A 24,760-nucleotide genomic window follows, 5' to 3' on the forward strand; every position below is an offset into this window, starting at 1 on the left:
CCAGATGATGAGATTAACGTTGGAAAATTAGAGTCAACCGCGAGCGATTATTCGAGGTTGAGCGACTGGCACCTTTAATTGCGAGTGAAGAAGAACGGCGCGGTCGCTTTCCCGATAATAGAGATTTATTTCACGCGCAGCACGTCGGAGGGAATTGTCCCTAAATAAAGACACATTGCCTGAGATGAAATCTTTTTTTTTGTGGTCACGTCGTCCTGGAACGATGCTGATAAAAATGGCAAAGCTGACCGCTCGGACATTGATTTAGAATAGGATTTTGAATTTCCGTTCGTTTTGACGATATTCTTGATATTCATAAAGAGAATATCTTCAGAATATATTTTTTACAAGATAAAAACTCAGAATTATTTTAACCCTTCGGAGCTGACGCCAAAATTTGTAACACAGTTACTGACACTGAGTCTGTAAGCCCCATTTAATTTATGTTAATCCTAATCAGTATTCATAGGTCTAATGCAGAAAGTGGAAGAATAACGCGTTATCGTTGCAAGTTACTTTTTTTTTATAACGGACTAATAATGGAATTACTATTTTTTTAGTAACGGTAATGTAATTACATTTTTTGATAAATTTTATAGTGTTTTTATCGTTACTTCTTTTTTTAACCTATTTATGCCATCATTTTTTGTTTAAGAAATTGTGAATATCAATTTAATATAAAATCTTTAAGTAATATTACATTTTATATATATATATATATATATATATATATGTTAAATTAAGACTCGAATATGTTACCAAATTCAATACAAATAATTAACAAAAACAAAATATGAATAGACCGTTTCGACTCAAATATACAATGTTTTTAATTGAAATTTAGGGGCGAATATCAATTACAGTCAATTAAAAAGCATCAATTAATTTTAGGAAATTAAAATGACATAATCGTATAAAAAAAGTAAATACATCAAGGAAATCGTCAGAACTGTTTTTCATCAATTTAGATGATTTTTGGATATGTTACGGAGCGTAAAAAAATATTACTCATAAACTTTTTATCTGCTTATCTCAAGAATCGAAATAAATTCTCAAATGTAATGAGTTTTTTTTATTTTTAGCAAATATCTTCGAAATTACGAAGTTATGAAAAAATGTTTTATATAAAAATTTTATAAAATTTTATACTCTTAACGACGGTGTATTTACAATTTTCAAAAATGTTAAATTTTTAATTTACCCCCCACATTTCTAAAAGTTTCGATCCTTAAATCTTGAAATAAGCAGCTAAAAAGAATATGTGTCTATATTGTTTGATGCTCTATACAACATATCCAAAATCTATCATTAAAATTAAAATTTAGTAAGAAATAATTCTGACAGAGTTGTAAGTATATTTTAATAAAAATAATTAAAATTTGTACATGTAACGTAAAGAAAATTGAATTGTTGGACATCTTTGACAAAAGAATTAATAATTGAATGAGTCCAATAGATCCACCATTAACTTCGGAAGGTTAAAATAATTTCTCGCTTTTTTTGATAATTTATTTAACTCCATGTACAGTTTGCTCTGCGCGCAAATCGCTAATTTTTGATAGTATAATAATAAAAAGAATAAAACAAGAGAGAGAGAGAGGGGCATGTGCAAATGTAGCTATTAATCTCCGAACAACGAAGATGTATATGACAAATGATAAGCGTAGCTGTACCTATCAGCCAATGAACATTTTAAATTCTTAAAACGGAGAAAGCATGCGAAAACTAATACTAACAAAAACAACCTCTGGAGATCAAGCGGCAATGCCCGATAAAAGCGGAATATCGCAAGGGACGTATCACGTATGCGGGATGCCGCGTCCGGGACATTTTTTTCTCTTCCTTCTCCTTCCTTTTCCTTTTTATTCTAGATATACGACTTGCCGGCGGTTCGCCACCCGGGACTCTTAGGGCGTACAGTTCACCAGGGAATCGGGAGACTGAGCTCTTCTCTTCCCCCCCCCCCTCTCTCTCTTCTCTCTCTCTCTCTCTCGAAGGATAAAAAAGGCGGAAAATACGTACATACGTCGCGCCCATTCTAGTTCTCGAAATAGCTCGACGACCCTCCACGTCGAGGTTAGAGAACGCCACTCACCCGTGAAAGCACAAAATTCTAATATAGGATGTTTCGCCATATTTTCCCATATTTATGAATTCTCAGATCGCTTTAAGCCTCTCTTTTTCTATAATGAGAATATTATAAAAAATCATATCAACCTGGTTGAGGAAAATTACTCCAAATTTAATTGCTCGAATAATTTATCGAGAAAAATTTGATAAATCCGCAAATCCTCGTAAAAGTCTTTTACTTTGTTATACAACAATACTAATTTTTCATGTTGTCAAGAAGAAGAAAAGCGTCTTTCAGGTAAAGTATTACGTGTCGAAGTTTATACCGCACAGCAAGCACAGAGACGTATCATCGCTCTATTTACGCCGTGCGTCGTACGACACAACCAAATCAAACACATGAAGTCAAACTAGCGTAAGCTCCCGCAAACTCTACGAAGTGCAAAACCGCTAACATGAAAGACATCGAGTCTTTACGGTGGCGACTGTAAAATGGCATCTACGTGTACGGTGTATATGAGAGTCCTGACGACAAGTCGAAAGAGACTAGCGATTTTCTGAACATATGATGTAGTACACGATGAAGACGAAGGGAGGAAGGATGGAGGTGCGTAACGTTGAAACGAATCGAGTTACACTGCAAATCCAAATGTGTAAAAATTGATTTTAATATATATGTTATTTAGTTTTCTGTGTAAAAATGATACTATAGCTACTACACGTTTAAATGTGCAATAAATCCATTTTTATACGCGCGCAGCAAAGTACGTTATATATACATGAGTGAAAACTCCATTCGGTTAAGGCAGTTCTTTGTGTCTAATAATATTTCTTGCAAATTTACACAATTTCCAATTCAAGTAAATTGTGCGCCTATCATATTATTTGTCAGCCTTGAAACACAATCTTAATTGCAATTGGAGTAGTAATACAATTAAATTGACAAATTTAATATTATTGATGTTAGTAAGTATTTAAAAAATCCTATATTAACATAATTTATTGTAAAAGATATTACTTTAAGCGGCGTCTATAATGAGATTTTAAAGCGTAAATTTTAAGCTTTAGTCCTAAGCTTTAAGAAATTATAGTCGATTATCCTCTTCATACTCGTTTGTGATTGGTTTCTTACGGCTTAGAGCTTAAGATTTACGTCTTAAAATCATTGTGTGTCACTTCAATCGGGAATGAAATCCATATCTCTTGAATTCTGTAAGCGTTCTCTCAATTACCACCATAGAGGCTTATGATAATATTAATCACAATAAGAGAGATAGTGTATTATTTTTACACGAAAAACTACACATATATTAAAAAACGAGAAAAGAAGGAGCTTCGAACAAAAAAAAAATTATTGAATTACATAATTAATGTAGAATATAAGGAATATAAGTAAAAAAAACAATTATATTCTTTCTCCTAAGATTTAAAAAACAGATTGCGAACAGGATTTCAATCGGTTAATGTTACCATCGTTTGTTAAAGAGAGCGAGTTATAAATTTGTATGTTCTGTCTTTACCGTTTATAATATTCTATATATTTTTAACATTGATAATGATCCGATCGCGATCGAAACGTCTGTTTGTTTATTGCTAGCATATTGTATTAAATCTTCCCTGAAGGATGTAATTGTTTTTCTTTATTTATGTTCCAATACTTATATTCTATTAACTATGTAATTGAATAATTTTTTGACTCTTAGCTTCTTGTCTTTCTCGTACTTTAAATTTTATGAGCCTTATTAATATCAATATATTGAAGTTACTTTTTATTGTACACTTGGATTTACAGTGTGAGGAACAACCATAACTTCATCTACGTAATAGTTTCAGCCGAAGTGAAGATAAGGGACCGCCGCTGCCATAGGAATGATTCATCCTCTCACCAATATGAAAGCTCCACATAATTCTCGTTGGCACACCGTCGGGTTCCCGCACCTCCGCATGCCGCGCGGGCTGAGTCAATTACGGTGTGGCATGTAGGTATATGAATGCGCGGAAGATGAAGAAGAGAAACGAAAGACGAAGAAGAGAGAGAGAGAGAGAGAGAGAGAGAGAGAGAGAGAGAGAGAGAGAGCATGCGTAGAGATTTTCACTCTCCTTTCTTCTAGAATCCTTAAGTAAGAATTAGAGGAATGATTTTTTATTAGTCCATATATAATAAGGAATAAGCGATCACATGAAAAGAATTTTGCTGAAGTGTCTAAAAATTTAACTGAGAAAAATGGTTGATAGAAAATGAATGAATCAGAAGATTCTGATCACTTCAATCAGAATTCTGATTGTCTCAACTAGAATTATAATAGATTCAATCAGAAAATGATGATTCGTTTACAACAGATACAGTAAAAAAAAACATTTTTTATTTGTGTTAAAGTCAATCCACTCAAGTCCTTGTGTAAAATTGTGTGTAGAATTTTTAACATATCCAAGTATTAATTTAAAATGTTACTTGAATATTTTATTGAATTGATATTTAACATTTCTTGATGCCAAAATGACACAATTTATGAGTAGGTAAATAAATAAATAACATAAAAATAATATATAATAAGTTAAAAATAATATATTTTGAAACAAAAATTCTAAGAATAAATAAATAAAATACATATTGTAAATGTTAATTTTAATGAAAAAATATCCACAGTTTGAAATTGTGCCAACATTAGATACATTTTTAATTTTTTTACATATTATTTATGTTACTTTCTAAAATACTCTTACGTTAAATTAACACAAAAGTTTGAGTGGATCATTTGGGACACGTGAAATGCGTTAAATTTAACACAAATTTTCCAACTGTGTAGACAGATCTATGTTCCCTATTAATGGTGGCCAATGTCCTAACTCTTATATGAGGGAATCTACTTCTACCCCCACAGGCGATTTTGTCTTTCGCTAGCGTGCTTTCCTCGCGGGAAGGAAACTTTATTTCTGCATCATCGATCGCGTTTGTGCGTGGGGAAATACCCCGTTATAGGCGAGGTCTGTCGATTATACTTGGACTGCGTGCATTGATCGGAAATCAAAGTTCGCAATCCCCCGAAGGGGAGCCAGGCATTTCGATGACAGGAAACATCTAGTTTCATAGCAAACTCGGAATTCTTCCTGTAAAGAACATACTTTGAAGATGTTAGCGAGATCTGACACTTTTATCGCACTCTGAAACTTCTAAAGGACAACTCAAAAATTTTGATATACCCGTGACTGTACGGAAAGAACGATTTTTCTGAAATATTTAAAAAATTTAGTTAGATATATTATAGATCTGAAAATAATTTTGTTGAGCCATCAAAATAATTATGTAAGATTCTACTAACTGCTAAAATATAGAAATTTCTTGCATTATCATTATTCATTATATTTCTAGATAATTACATTATTGATCCAATAAAATTATTTTCATATATATGTCAAACTAAATTTTTAGCAAAATCGTTCTTTCCGTTTACGATTCAATTTTTCTCACAACAAATTTTCTTGCGCAAGATTGGAAAATAAAGTTACGATTTTCAGACCGCCGCATAGAATTACAATACTCCTTTCCAAAGTATTTGTTATTTAAATGTGTAAATTCATTCACAATGAGACTCTTTTTCTAATTGCTATTAATGTCAAAACTTTTTGTAGCATTATTTATCATGTTTGAACGTCTTACATAATTATTTTGACAATTTAACGAAATTATTTTTAAGTCTATATCTTTGTAAATACTTCAGCAAAATCGTTGTCAACTAAATTTTATAAGTAAATTTCATTTCCAAATAAATCCATTCCTTTTTGTCACGGGTGCCTAAATAACGAGTACGGCTTTAAAATAAAATGAAAAGATCACGCTCTTTTGAGGGTTAATCGACCGTATTCTCTGTGCTTTCACGTTACCGCCGCAGAGCTTTTAATTCCAGTCGGACACGCCCTCGTCGGCGAAAGGGTTGAAGCTCCCTAGTTAGGCACGACGGGCACGCGAGCGTGTTCGAGGGCCTCCAGAAAATATTTACTTTGCGCTCTTCGTTTTCGGATAAGGACGTACAAAACGGCTTTTCAATGCCACCGCGGCCTTTTGTGAGGGAATGTGTCGTGTGTTTTACGGTTTGATAAATTTCAGCGGCGCGCATCAGAGTGTATACAGACAACGTATGTAGACCAAGGTATAACAATGTCATCAATGTCTTCCGGTCGACAGGGCACTTGCTGCCATTGGCTCTCGCTTTTCTCCGTGCAAGCTAAATCGCGTGACGTTAAGGGGGTAAGAGGGTCTCGGAGAACGATGCAAACCGAACACACGTTAAATCTTATCGTATATCGACGTCGTATCAAAGGCGTTTTCTTCGTTTCCTTCGGAGAAGATTGTGCGTTCTCATCGAGATGCGCAGTCTCGTATTTTCGAAAATATTCCGAAATTTCCGAACCAAAATGGAACGCTTATTATACCGAACTGATTGCAATTCGGAATTTTTTCGAGGTGGAGAACAGCTATGAAAAGTGACAAAGCTGAAAATAATAAAATTAAATGGTTTAGGAAGAAAAGACATTTCGAGCCGTTTTGAGATAAATTAAATTTATTACGAATTGTGTTACCTGAATTTCGTATAATTATTTATTACGATTTAAATTTATTGTATCGCGTATCTGCAGCGAAATGCAAATTGAGCCCCGAAGCTTTAATCTCCAAATTAAATCGTGTGTAGTCTCGTAATTGATTTTGCCAAACAAAGCACGAAGAATTTTACCCGACAAGGAGTCGTATTTTGGTCGTAAAAAAGAGTTACATTATTCCTTCCTTTGCCGCTGTTACACTGTGTGTATCCTTATCTCCTCGTGTTGAAATACGAAAACGAGGTGACACCATAGCGAGAATTCTTCTCTCATCTTCCGCGCGGATATGACCGCGATTTCTCTTCATTTTTGGTACTACACATTATTTACCTGCACTTTATCACCATTTCCGCTGGCCTCTGGTGGTCACCATAACACGGTCGCTGTTTTTATCTCTCGTTTCCTTCCACACTATCCCGCTTCTTCACCAACTTTACCTTCATACTACACATCTGCTCAACCGACGACGTGTCCTTTGCCAGATTCAAACTTCCGCTTACAACTTGAATCATTTAAGTCTTGTCTGCTACATTCAGGAAATATTTTTGTAGAAGCTAAGTAGATAAAGAAAATTTGATGAATTCCTGAGTTAATGATCTTGCTTAAAAAATTAGAATTAGACGAATTAAAATTCAAAGATTTAAATAAACTGCAATTACAATTTAAAGTTTTCCTTTTTAAACACTGAATGTTATTTTGTATAATGTAATTAAGTGACTATATGTGAGCTAAGTAAGAAGATATGCTAGGAAATTAGAAATATATTTCACGTGAAATTAAAAATTAACAAAAGTCGTTTCGATTTTATCATCCTCTCTCAGTGACAAAACGTAAACTAAAATTTATAGTAAAGTGATATAAAAAGTTAAATTTAATAAAAATCGCGCGCTGTTATCGATCGTTCAAAGGTTTTGTAACTGTTATTATATTTAACTGTACAAAAATGTAAAATAAAAACGGAGAGAATTAATTTCAGTTCGCTGGAAAAAGAATTTAAGTCTTGTGTACTATATTTAGAAAATATTTTTGTAAAAGGTAAGTAAATAAGGAAAAATTAATGATTCCTCAATCACAAATAACAGTGTAAAAATGCAAAATGAAAAAAGAGAATTTTAGACTAGCTGAAAAAAGAATTTTTTACCGTCGAAAACGGCGACATATACGTCATTGGTTGAATTATTCACGCACGCGGTGAAACACTTTCGCCGCGCGAATTGAAGGGGCTAATTAGCCGTCGCTAATTTTCGTGATGGTAGCGATGATTACAGTCGTGATAACTCCGGCGCAACAAAATTACATATAAACTCTACGTTATTTCGTGGTGCATACGTTTTTATTTGCAGTCAAGGATTTTTCGCGACAAAAATTGCTCACGCAGCAAAATATCCCTATATCTTTGCAATGTACAATTAAGGACATTCCGACATCCGGTGCTTTCAGCGAAGCGTGGAAATTAAATGATTTATTCCCGCGATGGACTGGGCACGAGGTACCTTACGGCGGAATCCGGCAAGTTGCCTGTGGGCCTTGTACCTTCATGGAGTACAAAGGGATCGGGTACTTAGCCGTGAGTCACGTGACGAAGCGCAGAAGGAAACGGCGCGCGATGTCCTTACCAGGGTGTTCGTCATGGAATTAATGGCCGGTTCGGAGGATTACGGGAAGCATTATTCCGGTGGAAAGGCGACGAGGCAAGAAATTATGGTTTCGCGTTCACTGGGGTCGACGAGAGGCCGTATCATCCTATGGAGGGAAGAGAAGGCGAGGAGTGTCTGGTTTATTGGGGATTACGGCAGGGATATTGGAACATATGCTTTCTGCCTTACGTTAGTGGGAAGCCCTCGATGAGAGCTATTGACTGCTCGATCGTCTGGAAAATACGAGAATGGCTTTACTGTCCATTCAAGGCATCTTTTTTCTATACTCAAATAGCGAAGAGGTGACGGAGCAAGAAGTTAATTGTGACAAATCTGTTCCGTGGACCAGGTGGACAAAAACTCGCGCGAAAGAATCTATTAATTACATTATCTCTTACGTCACACAGGAAGCTGTAAGTTGTGCGGGATATGTCTCCAATCAAAATCTCGTTTGTCAATTAATCACAAAATAAACTTCATTTCGGGAGAAAAATTTCATTCTGACCTTTATCGTCAAAATATTCAACGTGGGAATTTAAAAGTCGCGTACGATTATGGAAGTTGTAGAATCTGCCTTGCGTATAATTTTCGTCAAGAAAACTTTGACTGTGATACTAATTAAGAAGTAATAGCGAATTTAGGTCGATATTCATACTCCGTTCTTGTTTTAAGATTATTTTAAGTAATATTTTGGTAAGATTATCTTAAATTAACGGAGTTCCTAATGTCGTTTTTACCGATTAAACGCAATAATTTTCGTAAAGGATTTTGTATATATTACTTTCACAAATTAAAAAATCTTTTTCTTAAATTATACACTTTAATATTAACAAATTTGATGAGTGAAATTTATGAAGAACAAAAAATTTTTTGACAATGAGATCTCTTTTCCATTTTTTAGTTCCAATATGGTATCTAGAGCTGTTAAGTCGTAATAACATTTGCTTGATATAAATTTTTACAACAAACAAACTGACGTACTTGTCATTTTAACATCAGAATAGTAATTGCCAACTTGTTTGCTGAAAATCTGTACTTACGAAATTGAATTCCAGACTAGTTACGAAGGTACAACATTGAGTTCTTATAATTAGACTTATAATTAGGCACTTAACTCGGTACGACAATTTGCGCATGCATGCGATACTGACGTAGAAGTGTGTAGTGATGTGTCAATGTCACATAAATTGTGTATAAGTTTCATTGAATCAATAAAATAGCGATTCTGTCGACGATCAGTTTTCAGTTTAGGGTCCCCTAAACATAAGAATCGATTATGAATATTAAAGGTATATTAACTAACGAATACGTGTGTCTGGTACAACATTTCAGAATAATTGATTGCGACTCAACAACTACGGAATGCTTTTCTATGTCCCGAATTCTCTCTCTCTCTCTCTCTCTCTCTCTCTCTCGTTCTCTCTCTTTGGAAATAGAGACATACGTGTCTGCATGTTCCATATTTGCGATACGTCCCGCGATGAATGTGATGGTCGCCGAAAGACAAACGCGTGCTCCGGGTGCGATTTGCTGACTGGCTTCCCCCTAGTCCGTGCAGACGAAGTTAATCGGCCCCGAGATAAGGGATGACGCCTCACTTCCGCGGTAATTAGGTTGTGCGGTTCAGCAACAATGGTGATAGAGCGCGATAACGAGCAGCCCGACGTACCCGCGGAAATGCGCCGGCGAAATGCTGGGATTTATTGTTGCGACATTCTCCAAGCATGATTCCTCGGCTCTGCGAGGAAATTCTGGATGATCTTCGCGTTAATGTTCGCTACTACATTTTGAGAGCACGTTGAAATTCCTGCGTTAGTTAAGTAGTCCTTCAATTAAAATTTCATAAAATCGCGCAATCGGATTGTAATTGACACTAACTTTCCGGTTACATTTATAACAAGCTATATAAATATAATTCTAATTTTATTTTAAATTTGTAAATTTGAAAAAAATTGTAAAAACACATAAACGATGTAAAAAGAATCTCATATAAAAAGTCTCATAAAAGTCTCATTACACCTAATTCAAAATAATGGGCGATTGATTTTCGAAACGTAATAATAATATTATGTTAAATGGACATACAAAGCGAGATATATAGGGAACAGACAAAATAATATGCAGAATCTAGAAAACATTACTTCATTAATAAGATGTTGGTCCATTTGTTACAATACAGATTTTATTTTTTTAGTCATAGACCGATTCACGCTTAAGAATCATTTTCTTTGTTGTTTATCAAATGTTAAACAAGGATAAAAGATGGTCACAAGTATTGTGAATATGATCGGATTGTTAGAATAGAATCACACAATGTTCAAATAGTCACCAATTTTTCTAAAAAACATCTTTCAATTGTTGAAAAAATATTAGAGGAGGAAATTTGCTTCTCATTCTGCTCAAAATGCAAATCATTGCTCACAGTAATTTGACATTTAAATTAGACGATTGTGCTGGCTAAGAAAAATGTTGAAATGTTTCGGAGAACACAGAGAGCAATTTTGGAAAACAGAATAAGAAGCTCCTTTTCCAATATGTATAAGAGTAATTTAAAAAAATGTTCTATTAAAAGAATAATACAACATTCTATTATTTAAGCATTTTATTCCAATCTTATTTCAACAAGAATAGAATCTGTGTTAAAAGCAAATGATTGGTCTTTTATTAGTGAAAACAAATAAGGTAAAGCAGGATAATTTAAATAGATTAACAGAAATTCCGAAATTGCATAAAAGATTGAGTTTGCTGATAGTTGTATTCAATCAATCAAACATACAAAACATATACTGCAATCGTGCGTTTTGTATGTTTGATTGAATACACTATGTAACCTTTATACAATTTCAAAGTTTTTGTTAATCTATCCTATTTATGTAAATTACCCCGCTTTTATATGCTATTTGTTTTATTAATTAATAAATGACCAATCACACATTTGCTTTCAATATAGATTCTAATCTTCTCCGTTTTACTCTGATGTACTTTCTTCTTAATTTACATTATTTTGTCCAACCTCTCTAGATGTTTAGTATTCAGCATATTTAATAAAACAAATGCCGTATATGGAGAGTACAATCTTGCTAAAGTATCCAAAAATTTAGCTAGATGCAGATCTAAAAATAATTTTAGTCTAGCAAAATTATTTTCAGATTTGTAGCTAAATTCGATACTTCAGCAAATCATTCGTGTAGATTATCTTTAATTTTACTATTCTTAATTATAGTTTTTACACAAAAATAATAATTCTACAACAACATATAACTTTTATTAATAGAGTTTTATTACTATGAAAGCCCAAGGATAATATAGCGATCATTCCGTTCTATCTCTCTCGAATCATTTTAGTAGCAATTCAATCGTCGACAGCGAAACGCCATTGAATCGCAAACGTTATTTAAACGTTATTTCCGATCATAGTGTTATACGCGACATACAACATCCTTATTTCTCGATCCGAGGCTCCTGTCTCTCTGTTAATGCGCCACTTAAGGAGGAATTCATGTAAGACCGCGTACATATTTTCGAGGAAAATGGGAGAAAAGTGCGACGCTAGGCTTTCACTGGAATTGGATCGTGTAGTCTAGTAATAATAGTGATATAGTGTCTCTGCAGAACCCTATTATTACCTCATATATTACGGAGACGTTTCTAAGGTAATAAAATGGCCGGACGAAACCGTGGAACGCCTCCGTCGCTCTATCGGTAATCCGTTAACTCTTAGCAAAACAGAAACTTTCGCCGACTTAACAGGAATGATAATTCATCTTATCGGTTTAGCTATAACTTCATGTCTTCCTCGATTGTCGAAACATTAACTTACCGTTTTCCTCAACCAATACCGAAGGAATTTCATGTGATATTTTCACTCGAAATATGAGTTCAAAGCCTTCAATTTCATAATCTTTGATTATTATCCCATTGCAATTATTTTTAGAAAGACATCAATCCTTTTAATAAATGAAAGCTTAAAGTTTAGCCGACGAATGAAAGCGCGGGATTGATTATGAATAACTTTGAATATCGAGACGGATGATTTGTGAAAAATTCCATGAAAAGAGGGAATCGCTGTTTTAAACTAATTAAATTTTGCGGCTCAATAGCGATGGTTATATTATTGGATAGACGACAGCCTCGTTGTGCCACTGCATCTCCAGCTTAATTTACAGCACATGGCTTTGGGATTGCCTTCGAGGTAGAGATATTGGATTCGCTATTCAGTCGCGTGTGAATCAAAACGTATTAATTTTCAACAATTTCTCTTTCCAGAGCTTGCATAAAACATCACTCCAAAAGATTGTATAACATACTTTCATCATACGTTTTTACAAAATATAATTCCGAGATTTCAACGTTGTTTTGAAGCAATTGATTATTTAAAGCATTTCTATTAATATAACATGTATAAATAATTCTTTATTTATAAATACACTAGTTTACAAGATTTAATACAAGAGAGATATATGAATTGTTTCCAGGATAATTTTCAACTTCGAATCTGTCATTGAAATTTTCATCAGAATATGTATTATGGAATTATTTGGAATGGATTCCAATCGGAATTGTTCAATTATTTCCTAGATTTCTATTGTGTATAGAGAAAACGAAATAATTCCGATCGGAATCAATTCCGAATAGTTTCATAATAGTACGTGCCCAGATACGGTTTTTTTTAGATAAAGAAAGAAATTTTTGCCAATACAGTAAAGTTCCATTGAAATGAGAAAATAAAAATCATTAGTGTTGAGTGTTTAATTGTTGTTTTTTTAATTGACTTTAATCAATTTCACATATCAGAGTGCAACAGTAATCACCTAATATTTTTATCCTAAGTTTTTGTCCTGATATTCCTGATGTTTTTCATTTATCATCGGTTCACCTTGCTCATCACTCTTTTTGCATTCAAATTATTCGGAAAAAAATGTTATATCTTAAAAATTGATTTGATATCCTATCTTTTAAAAATGACATGTTATATCTTAAAACTGACATTTTATATCTTAAAAATTCGGAAGCAGATTCGAACTCTGCGCTCTAAAATATATTAAAAAAGTTATTTCCTTTTTTTACTAAAAATTATTCAAAATTTATAAATTGGCGTTATTAGAACTTTATAGGGAACCAGTTGTCATAGCAGGATTGGTTATCAAAAAATTAATAACTGAATCAGTATATAGCAGAGCATTCTATTCTTTTTACTGTAGATTGTTGATGTAATATTAAATTATTGTGTAAAATGGTTTGCTTCAAAAGCTTCGGATATATTATTCACAATGATTTTTAAGAAAATGAAGTTAAGAGTGAGTAAATTTTTCTTATCTCTTTCTTTATTTCTTTATTAGTTTTTGGAATTATTAATCGCGAATTTCCATATAAAATAGTAGAAAATAATATGTCTTAGATAATTTTAACTGTAATTAGTTAATTATTATCATAACAACTTTGCAAATACAATTTTCATTAAATGTAGGACAGATTGACCAAAATAAACTGGGATAACGCGACACTTAATTTTGATCTCTTTAAATTGACACGTTTTTAGAGAATATGTTTATAAGCATAATATTGCATATAAATGTATATTTATAGGTACAATATTTATAAAGATTTACAGATACATTTTTCGTATAAAACCTATAATATAAAAACAAATTATATATTTTATGATTAAAATAATTATTTTACTAGTATCAATACTATAGTTACTATTACTTCTTAAAGTATAAAATTAAAATTAAAATAAAAACTACATTTTTTTTGCACTTTTTATCTATATAAAATATATTCTGGAACGTACGACAATCAACTTCGAGTATGGGATTAATTGACACATTTTCGCAGCTTTAGTTAGAATTAAATAATTTATTTGTACGATAATGGTATTCAAGAATAAGGTACTTTTTGTAGATATATTATAATATGTATAGTGCTTAAAAATCTTATATCCACCTTTCTAAAAATCATTATTCAAAAATTGTGATAACTAACCTCAGCCCCCTCTATATATAATAAATATAACATATATTCACAAATTTAATTTCAAATTAAAAATCATATTTGTTAACTATGTCAAAACATTCGTTGTTGACATTATGTCCAATATTTGCGCGCTCGCCAGAGGCGATATTTCCGGTCGATGGTCTGTCCATTTTTCATGCGAATTCGCTGCAACAATTTTATTCGCTTCTGTTACCGGCGGACATATATAATTATTCAATAAAAAGATAACCGCAATTTTTCGGTAGACGTTAAATTATCGATACGTCCGAAATTTTCATAGTATTGCTCGAGGCAAACGCCGCGCTCTGATGCTATTATCACGAAAGCGAAACGTTATTATTAAACGTGCTTTTTTTCAAATGCTCATTAAACCAACGCCTCGTTGAACGATTTTTGATGTCACGATTTGTATTTAACACTTTAACAAGTGTCTTAACCAAAAAAAGAAAATTTTCAATAAAGCATTTACGTTGCAATGCAAATTGGCGGCGTCGCTTTCGGTGGGCTGATCGCGCAAATTCCAACGCGATTTACAGCCAACGGATTTACACGCGATACGCGGATTCCGCGGCACCCGTTACTGGCAGTTGCATATGGATGAACGGCGATGTGCCCAGGCCGTGTCCCGTCGATGTTAATCGTCACCAGGATAAGGGCCGACGGCTGCACCGCATGGCAATTAGATTACGTGACGCAATAACGATAACGATGACAATTATAACCGTGTCGATGAGGTGATAACCGGTGACACACTCCCTTTAGCCTATCGAGAGGAGTGCGTCCAACTGTTTCGCGCTGTCCGCCTTCTCGTTTATAGTTCACAATAACAATCTTCATCAGACACAACAGATGCTTTATCGAGTATCTATTAATCATCAATTCCGAGTCGACCAGACGAAGAGAACCAACAACGTCAAGAACCATGCGGGTTTCGCATGCGCGATTATTTATTTGTCAATCGGATTCGCATGTGAGTGAAACTATAAAGCAATTTTCCACCTGCGATTTCCTCGTCTTTCTTTTTCTTTCTGCGCATGCGAATCGCAGCCGATTGATCGCACCGCTCCGGATTTATTTCGCCCGACGCGATTTTTTCTGGTCGTTCCCAGTGCCATAATGTCGTTTAGATGCCTCGATAGGGAATGTACTACATGATTGTATAGGTATTTTTCCCAGCGCTGGTTTAAAATCGAGTCTTAAACACCACTCTGAAGTTAATATTATCAATTTACACTTTATATCGATTATATTACTTATATCGTGCGACAATAATTTATATTGTAACATTATCGGTTTCTTTTTTTCTGGTTTCTCACTTAACCTACAGTACGTACAATGATTTTGCGACCCTTTAAGTACTTATATATACAGTGAGTTATTCGTGTCTGGATTAGTTTTTATCACTTGTACACGCTAAGAGAAAAGTTTTTATCACTCATATACGCTAAGAGAAAAGTTTTTAAATACTTGTGACTATAATTATATGTTACTATAACTATACTGATTACTGCCTATATTATTAGCAATAATAACTATATATATTTTTTTTCAATAAATAAATAAATAAATAAATATATATATATATATATATATATATATATATATACTAGAGCACCTTAAAAAAATTGAATTCAGTTTTTTTAAGATGCTTTAGTAGAGTATTATTAATAAATTGACAATCAATTAATTTGATTTTCAGATTATTATTTTAGTTTGCGATTGTATTTCGATTGTAGTTCGACAAACTGCACACGGTCTATAGAATTAATAATTATATTTGTTATAATTGTATTCACATGAATATTATTAACAATAGTACAAAGCTTTGATCAAAACTGACTTTCTCCTCTCTTATTTGAAAGAATAGAGACCATTATATAGCCAAATACTTCTAGCGTTTCAAAGAATAGAAATGCACAGGATAAGAATAATCCATTTGTATGTACTAAAGGTTACGTTTGATGTGCATTCATGGGATTTAGTATTACGGACTGCTTTCTGAACAAAAATTAGTAAAAAAAAAGATTAATATATTTATTTATTATAATATTCATGATATAGAATAACTTATCTATTATAAATAATTCAATACTATATTTCTTATTTACTTATTATGAGCGCTAAGTAAACGATAATTTTATGTTGCTATTATAATACTTACTAAGCGCTCACATTCTCATGACCTTAGAGAAATAATAAATAGTAATAAGTAAATAAGAAAAATATTAAAAATTATATATATAATAAATATAAGTTATTCTACATTATATTATAATAAATAAATGAATATTGCAGTAAAAAAAACATATTAATCCCTTTTTTGTCAATTTCTGCTTAATGAACAGTCTGTATAGTACTGAATATACTCAATCATCATGTGTAGTAATTTAATCAACTAATTAATCACGATATCGAATGAAAATAAGAAAAACGAGCTTGCGATCCTTTAAAGAGACCTTTATCACGCGATATATTCCATAACTTTTGCGCCTTTATAAGTTCAAACGGAGCGTCGAGTATCTACATTGATGCATCCCTCGGGGGCTACAAAAATGTTAATAATGCTTCGTTTCATTATCTTACTTCATGCACCTACTCGGATCAAAGTACAATGAAGATCTCAGGAAGAAAGGAAGAATATCCTGAGGATATAATGAAAATCCTTGACAAGGCAACATTTTCCTTAATTACCTCGCGGCATGTAGCTCGCGGATGCAAAAAAATAACGTTGACTCTCGATTTATTTAATTATTATTTTATTTAAGAATAACGTCGTTTCCAATTATACTAGGTATGTGTTCAATTATAATGTAGCGATAATATGTTCACTTCGTCTCCAAATTGTTCGATTGTAACGTGACTATTTCCCTTCAATATATTTTGTAGTCACCATGACTTACATTGAAACGCATTTTCCATGTTATTCGACATCGCAGAATAGCAACTGTTTGTTGTTCCGACCAACGTTTCGTTGATGACAAATCTTTCTGCCTGCCCGAGGGATTTTCACGGGTGTTAGAGCAAATACAAAATACCCCCATATAGACAAAAAGATATTTTTTAAACTTCTGAAAGATATCTTGCCATATCGTAAGATGTCTTGCAAAAATCTCAAAAAATATCTTTTAGGAATCTAAAAAATATTTTATTTCAAGACTTTAAAATATCTTTCAGATATCTAAATGTAGCTTGAAGATTATAAGATGCCTCAAAGATTTTTTTAGATAATTTTCAAATGTTTTATACAAATGTTTTATAAGAAGTTATTTAAACATATGAGGTCCTTTAGACGTCTGTTAGATGCTTTAATTCTTATATAAAACTAAATTATAAAAATTGTACTTACTGTTAGAAAGTGCACTATTTACTTTCACCTTGAAGCTCAACATAACGTCTTCAAAACTTGATCTTTTCTGGGAACACCATAATTACACGACAACACGTACGATACGTCTGACACAACGCGGATTAAATAGGACTCAAGCTTCTCTCTATCTTTGGTTTATCTCTGTTTACTCCTTATAGGCAATTCCATACGTATCCATCACGTCCTCTAGAGCTTTAGACATACCAGAGGGACGCAAAGATCAGCTATGTTTGTCCTAATAACTACATCATATTAAATAATTACTAAGCGCTTATTGGACGATAGACCATCATGTAACAAATGGCGATCTATTCGGGACTTATTACTATACTGCAAATTCAAGTGTGTAAAAAGTGTTCCAATATGTGTATAAAAATGGATTTACATATTAAAACGTGTAGTATAATATTATTTTTACATGAAAAACTAAATCACATATATAAATTGAGACACTTTTAAACATTTGAACTTGCAGCGTATAATAATTATCTAATCAAGATTTTATCAGTATCCGATACGGTATATATAATCCAGCTCAAATCTTGAAATTACATCCTTTATCAATACCAGATTTGAATAGTCAAATCAGAGTCAAATTCGGCATGCCCCTCCCCCCCACTTGACCTCTTGATTTCTCTCTAATCAAATTTCTACCCGGAATTTCTACCAATAGGAAAGTTGTTGATATTCGGCTCAGGTAAAAAAGGTTTACGCTACCCTGGTACAGCCGGTCACAGAAAGGTTGTAAAACGTTTTTTTCGGAATAGGTTTCGGAATACAGCTTGCTCATCAAATGATTGGTATTCTTACTTATGGATCTAATCATTTACGTTCAGCCGCTCCATGAACAAGGAGTTCAGAAATCTATTGAAAAAAAGTGTTGCAATCTTTCTATGACCGGCTGTACATCTAGAATTCTAATATCTTCCATCCTCGCACCCTCTGCGTTCATTAAACACATGCCGCCGCGAGGGGCGGTGGACGTTTCCATGAATCGTCAATCTCGCTATTGCGGCACGTTTTTAAGGACCGGGTTGTGTATTTCGCGCGATGTTCGATTGCGAGGCGAGAGAAATTTCGGCTGAATTCATTGCGATGCAACCGGCGGCGCCGGACGCGGCCGTGGTTGCATCCAAATGCGAAGTCCGCGCGGGCCCGTCCGAAACGCTGATTGCCAAGCGTAGCCTTTGATTGCACCGGTGCTACACGTTATGCTAACACCCCTTTATTCCCCGATCGCGTATTAAAGGCCTGGGCCGAGCATTACGCGGCGGTCGAGTTGGTTTATGGCGTGCCGTAAGTACGCCACATATACGCGAGCATTAAATTCGCCGGTAACAATGGCCGCGCTGCGCGGCAACTTCAGCCGCGTGGAACTTTTGATGTTGACCTCCGACGCTCTGGAATTAATATGTCCCTTTGCACACTATGTGGACAATTTTCTGATTATATATACGTATGTACGTGTACATTCTGTATGCTTGAAATGAAGTCCACATGGCGCGTGGACTATTTGCGGCGTTAGATCTTCAGTCTTCGCGGAAATAGAAATTTAAAAGTAGGCGAGATTTCAAAAGGAGAAATTCTGCAATTAATTCTAAGTTTGATACAGAATTCTAATGATTAAATGGTGAGGCAAGCAGCACTTTCTGCGTAACGCGAAAAATAATTTTAAAGACGTCGAGAGATTTTTACTTCACTTTGTTCTGCACTTAGAAAATTATCGTCCGACGAGCGATATGAAAATTTAGCCGTCACTTTAAAGTTTATTATGTAGAACTTTAGATAAGGCGCAAATTTAATAGGGCATCGGAGAGTTAATGTCCGCTGCAACTGGGGCAGAGTAGATCCACGGTAATTAATAAAATTAGGGTCGATCGAGGCGCAACTCGAAAGTTGCTACTCTCAGTCCATGTACCTCAGATTGATCCAGATATTAATCTATTACATTTGCTCTATTATAAGAGAAATTTATTAGATTTATTACACTTGTCTATTTATTTACATGCACTAAGAGAAAAGTGTTTGGTATTTGTGATTATAATTGTATGATAAAATAATTATGGTTAAGAGCCATATTTAATTATTATTCCTATAACGTTAGTTAATAATAATTGCATTTATAATTTCTTACATCAATTTATATTTTTATCTTTTAGAATATAGAACTATAAATATTATTACGAACATTATAGCAGTAATAACTATAAAAATGGAGCTCTCAATCATAATAATTTATCATGCCATATAATCACAAATCATATAATCACAAATACACTAAGAGAGAAGTTTTAGTTTTATAACTGTAATTACGTGGTACCATAATTATGGTTATTAACTGCTGTAATGTTAGTAATTCTAGGTACAATTCTATCAAAAAAAAAAAACGTATGAAGTTGGCCGAAAGTAACTAAAAATATAGTCAAATTATAGTTAAATATGGTAAATTCTACCATTTTTATAGTAATAATAATCATAAGTATAGTTATTTTTAGTGCTAACGTATATATTTTTTGATAGAACTGGTATCTACGTATAATAATTTATTATTATTATAACAATAATAACCATAAATATGAAATCACTTAATTATAACCACGAATATCAGAAACTTTTCTCTCAGTGTATCTAAAAGTGTAAAGTGTACGTTGTTATATTGTTACTGTCTTGATTATTATTTTTAGATATAAACTCATAATGATATAAAACTTTTTGACTAAGACATTATTCGTGGGAAGATGATAACGAGGACTTACGGCGAGATAACATTAGGATAATATTATTCAATGACAGTACAACGATCGATTATCGCTACCAAAATGAGATTCTAAGCGGTTCAACGCTTTGCAATCCCTAATCTATTAGTCGATATAAAAGATAATCGAGATGCATAGATTAACCAGCATTTTTAAGCAAGCGCAAACAACAGTGCATTTCCTTTTGATAAACAAGTAGATATATTGACAGTCCTCTGAACGGATTGCCGCAATTTTCATGTCCAATCGCAGGCTGATATCATCGGTGGCGCCATAATCGCGACAATAAACGAGATATTCGCGCGTCTGCATAAAATCGCGCTCGCATTTGCAATTGCAACTGCAGCTGTAGGTGCATCGGCACACGTCTGGCACGTAACGGGACAGCGCCCGTCATTTATATAACCGTCGGCCGCGAATGGGATTCGAGTGGGGAATGGATATTGCGTATGGAAGGGTAGCGCGTACCGAAGGGTTGGTCGAGGATGAGCCCGCGGGACTGTGAGGAAGCGGTAACGTGCAGGTACGGAGTAAAATGGAGTGACAGTCGTCGAGTAGTTGTGGACCATGGAGAGGGGAGATAACATTAAGTGCATTACGCTGCTGCATCAGCCTCTGCTTACACAATGACTGCCTCTGTGCTCTCTATTTTACACCTACACTTGTGCGCACATATACATACTGATAGCAGTGCATACGTATTTCCCCGTCCCGTCCTCTGCCTCTTTCGTAAGCTGTCTGTCTCTCTTCTTTCGCTTTTTATGGCCTCTCTCGTTCCGTCTCTCGTTTATCGCTCTCCACCGATTTCTTTCGCTTCTTTTTTTCCCGGATGGCAGATACCTGCTGCAGTGGTCGACCGCGTTAACTCGCCGGGACCCTTTACGTATCATTGCCCAACCGAATCGACCGAACGACTCGCTCCCGCTCTATTGGCCTCTATCGGATGGCGCGCTCTCCATCTGCTGGTCCATGTTGAGTTTCAAAACAAACGGCGGCGACCCGTCGTCCGTAGTCGTCGTCATAGTCGTCGTTCTATATACGCGTTGGCAATTTTCGATGTTCTAGCGCGAGCGACGGGGAACGCTCTCGCATGGTCGCGAGATGGAATCGCCGCTCTCTATTTTCTACCGCTTTTACAGCTGGTTTTCCCAGCCTCCGCGCGATGAGTGTTTGTCCTTTCCCGCATGGTTCTTCTCCTCCCGCTCTCGCTTTTTGCTCCCGCATTCGTACGTCGTTTGTTCGACAATTTGCGAGCCTACTTATTCTCGGCACAACTATATAAATGGCTGGCTATCGATATCAGAGAAAGATAGAGGGGGGGGGAGGGGGGGGGGGAAGAGAAGAAGGGGCAAGTCACAAATGCAATGTTATGTGATAATGAAATAATCTATCAAAAAGAGATTGGCTTGTCAACTGGATGGGTTACATTTCGCATATCATTTCATTTTCACATTACTAACTTTGCATAATATAAATGTATATTGATATAATTTTCGTGAATGTTCTCATTATTATATTAGAAAGTTGCATCATTATATATATAATACTATGATTACATTATTATATTTGTATTATAAAATAAATGAGAGAGAGAGAGAGAGAGAGAGAGAGATATCTAATAATGTATACGTTAAATAAGTAGCACATTTAGTTGCAAAATTACGAAATTGTATCCGCTCGAGTGGAAACACCGTTCGCAACTATCCTCAGCTATATCAATTTGCATCAAGTTGCTGCTAAAACACGAATGAATAAAAAAAGCGTGCAGTACTCTGTGCGTTTCCGAGAAGGAAACGAGAGACAAATTTCCGTTTGACTTGATGGCACGTGAATTATGAAGCAACCAAGATCCAACAGTATATCGTCGTTTCCGCGGGGGAGGTGAGACGTGAATCGAGCGAAACTTCGTCGAGGTGAAGCAGACGAGATGTCCCCAGACGTCCGCACAGTGATGCTGGAACATCTGCCTCCGACGAAGGTATGAAAGTTCCTGGTATGCTGGTAGAACGATGCTGACGAATCCCCTTCGTACGCAAACACGTTAGACGACATGCTGCGGTCGTTCGCGATTTTCTGAACTCGTCGACGAGATTTTGCTGACGCCGTACTATCGCAAACTCCGGGAATCCTGATACTGAGAGATTCCCGTCGACTGTATTTCGCGAAAAGAGAATTAACGGGGCGGAATTGTTTCCCGAAGATACGTCGAAAATACGTCGTTAATCCTTCGGAGTTGACGCCAAAATCTGTAACACTGCAGTTACTAACAAAGGGTTTGCGAGACCTTTAACCTTTAATTACAACTGTAAAAACTACATGTAAGTTCCAAAGCGTCCTGTTTAAAGTACAGAATGCAAGTAAATCTCTGCCTTATGATGATTGATAGAGAATAATTCAAAGTTTTTTTTCCTACAATTTACCTCATATAGTATCAATTGTACATTGTATCAACTTTTTAAAACCTTCTCTTTAGGTTCAAATGACTCATTACTGTAGTCGAGAATTAATATATTAAAAGGCACTAAACGTTACTTAATTAATTCCAAAGAACCAAAATGATATAATTTATATTTAAAAAAATGAATACTAAATTTGTTTTAATAAGAGAGAGAGAGAGAGAGAGAGAGAGAGAGAGAGAGAGACTGTGTTCAGTTTGGACTCCAAATGAACAGTCATGTGTCATACATTAATTAATAAAGAAGCGCTTAAAAAGTACTAAACAAAAAATTTCAATTAATAAATTAAAATCTAGCAAACGTATAGATTTCATTCGTCCTCAGCTTTCTTTTCCTCATCGGAGTTCTTTACAAAAAAAAAACATTAATTTCTGGTATATGAATGTCAAGATGTTAAGCATATCTTAGATATTACATGACTATCATCATATACGCAAAATATATTTACATGACTGATTTTTAAAATATTTTCCATATCATTCACAGTAGATCTTATTACGGTCAGTAGTTGCTTTCGAATAACCCTGTACCAATGGTCAACCTCGTAACAATTGGTATATTCACCGCTTATTCTAATGCCCCTTCCCTCTAGTGCAGTTCAGAGGCATCGTCGTCATCGCAACCAAATCCAAATTTCTCTGATGTAACGATACAGATCGCGTCCAGGAACATAGTCCGATTAATGAAGTGTGCCAAATACATTTCAGATATTACCTCAATGTTTCTGATACAATTGGTTACTGCGGGGAGATGCCCTACTGCCCTGAATGCAGAGAAATCGGATCAGTGGTATATAGTACAGTATACCTACATACTCATAATAGTTTGGATAGCATTCAGAGAACTCATTTTACACAATTGTGCCTATAGAACTCTTTAATCTTTTTTTTTTTCATATTCTACAATTCTAGCCATGTCTCAATCAGGAACCCAATTTCTTGGGCTCTCTAAAAAACTGAACATAATCTTTCGTAGATATAACATACAGAAAATTAAATTGGTTGACATTTTTATGTAAAACAGCAATTGCAATAATAGATACAAGAATTAAAAACTAATAATAAATTTAAGTATAATAATGAATTTCAATATTACTTCACATAGAAAACTAAATTATTTTTATTCATTAAAATCTTTGTTATCCAAGCAATCACTGCATAATAGATCCACTAGACCTACCATCAATTTTGAAGGAATATAATTGAGTGGGTTCAATAGACCCACGTCAGCTCCGAAGGGTTGAAATCTCAGCGGAGGATGGCGTCCGTGTGTGGGCACGCAGCTGTGGGATTTATCAGCGTGAACGCGCCACAGCGATGATTTCCAGAAGCCGCGGTTTTGTCCTCACGGCTCCCTAGACGGGTTTCCGCCGTTGCCGTTGCCTCGAATTCCGTTGAGACTTCGTCGGTCGTTCCGTTGGCCTTTAGATCGATAAATGTTTATCCCCGTCGCATTCTCAATATTACGACATCGGAGATCGAACGGTACGAAATAGCGCACGTGTTTATTCACGCGTATGTTTCCCACGTAACACACGTTTCTGTCCAACAGGGTGAAGCGACGGATGGATTTGCCGCGGTTCGAATTCAGGGATACCGCGAGGATGTTAAACGCATTATCCGTGCCAGCTCGATTGTGGTATTTCGGTAACGCACGGATAACCGGACGATCCACTTGAGTAATCGACGAGTGTACTATATGTGATAACTCGGTATTGAAATCGATTGTCGTAAGATGAAATAAACGAAGCAAAGGGAGGGAAAATGGGAAGAGGTGCGGAGAGAGGTACGCGGAGAGAAGAAACAGGATAGTGATACCCGATTTAACTTCTCCATGCATACCAATCGGCTGTGGATTTCGATATCATTATTTTCGCCGTTC

At 34.8% G+C, this 24,760-nt stretch overlaps 1 protein-coding gene and 1 long non-coding RNA gene across 2 annotated transcripts in view; one reads left to right on the forward strand and one right to left on the reverse strand.

Annotated features, from left to right (window-relative positions):
- Positions 1-24,760, reverse strand: part of LOC147910986 (uncharacterized) — a 486,594-nt gene that overhangs the window by 97,901 nt on the left and 363,933 nt on the right. The window lies entirely within an intron of this gene.
- The window catches only part of LOC105146913 (uncharacterized), a 318,339-nt gene that overhangs the window by 17,048 nt on the left and 276,531 nt on the right, over positions 1-24,760 (forward strand). The window lies entirely within an intron of this gene.

The sequence above is a fragment of the Acromyrmex echinatior genome, chromosome 1 (assembly GCF_024713525.1).
Source record: "Acromyrmex echinatior isolate Ae372 chromosome 1, ASM2471352v2, whole genome shotgun sequence".
Classification (NCBI taxonomy): domain Eukaryota; kingdom Metazoa; phylum Arthropoda; class Insecta; order Hymenoptera; family Formicidae; genus Acromyrmex; species Acromyrmex echinatior.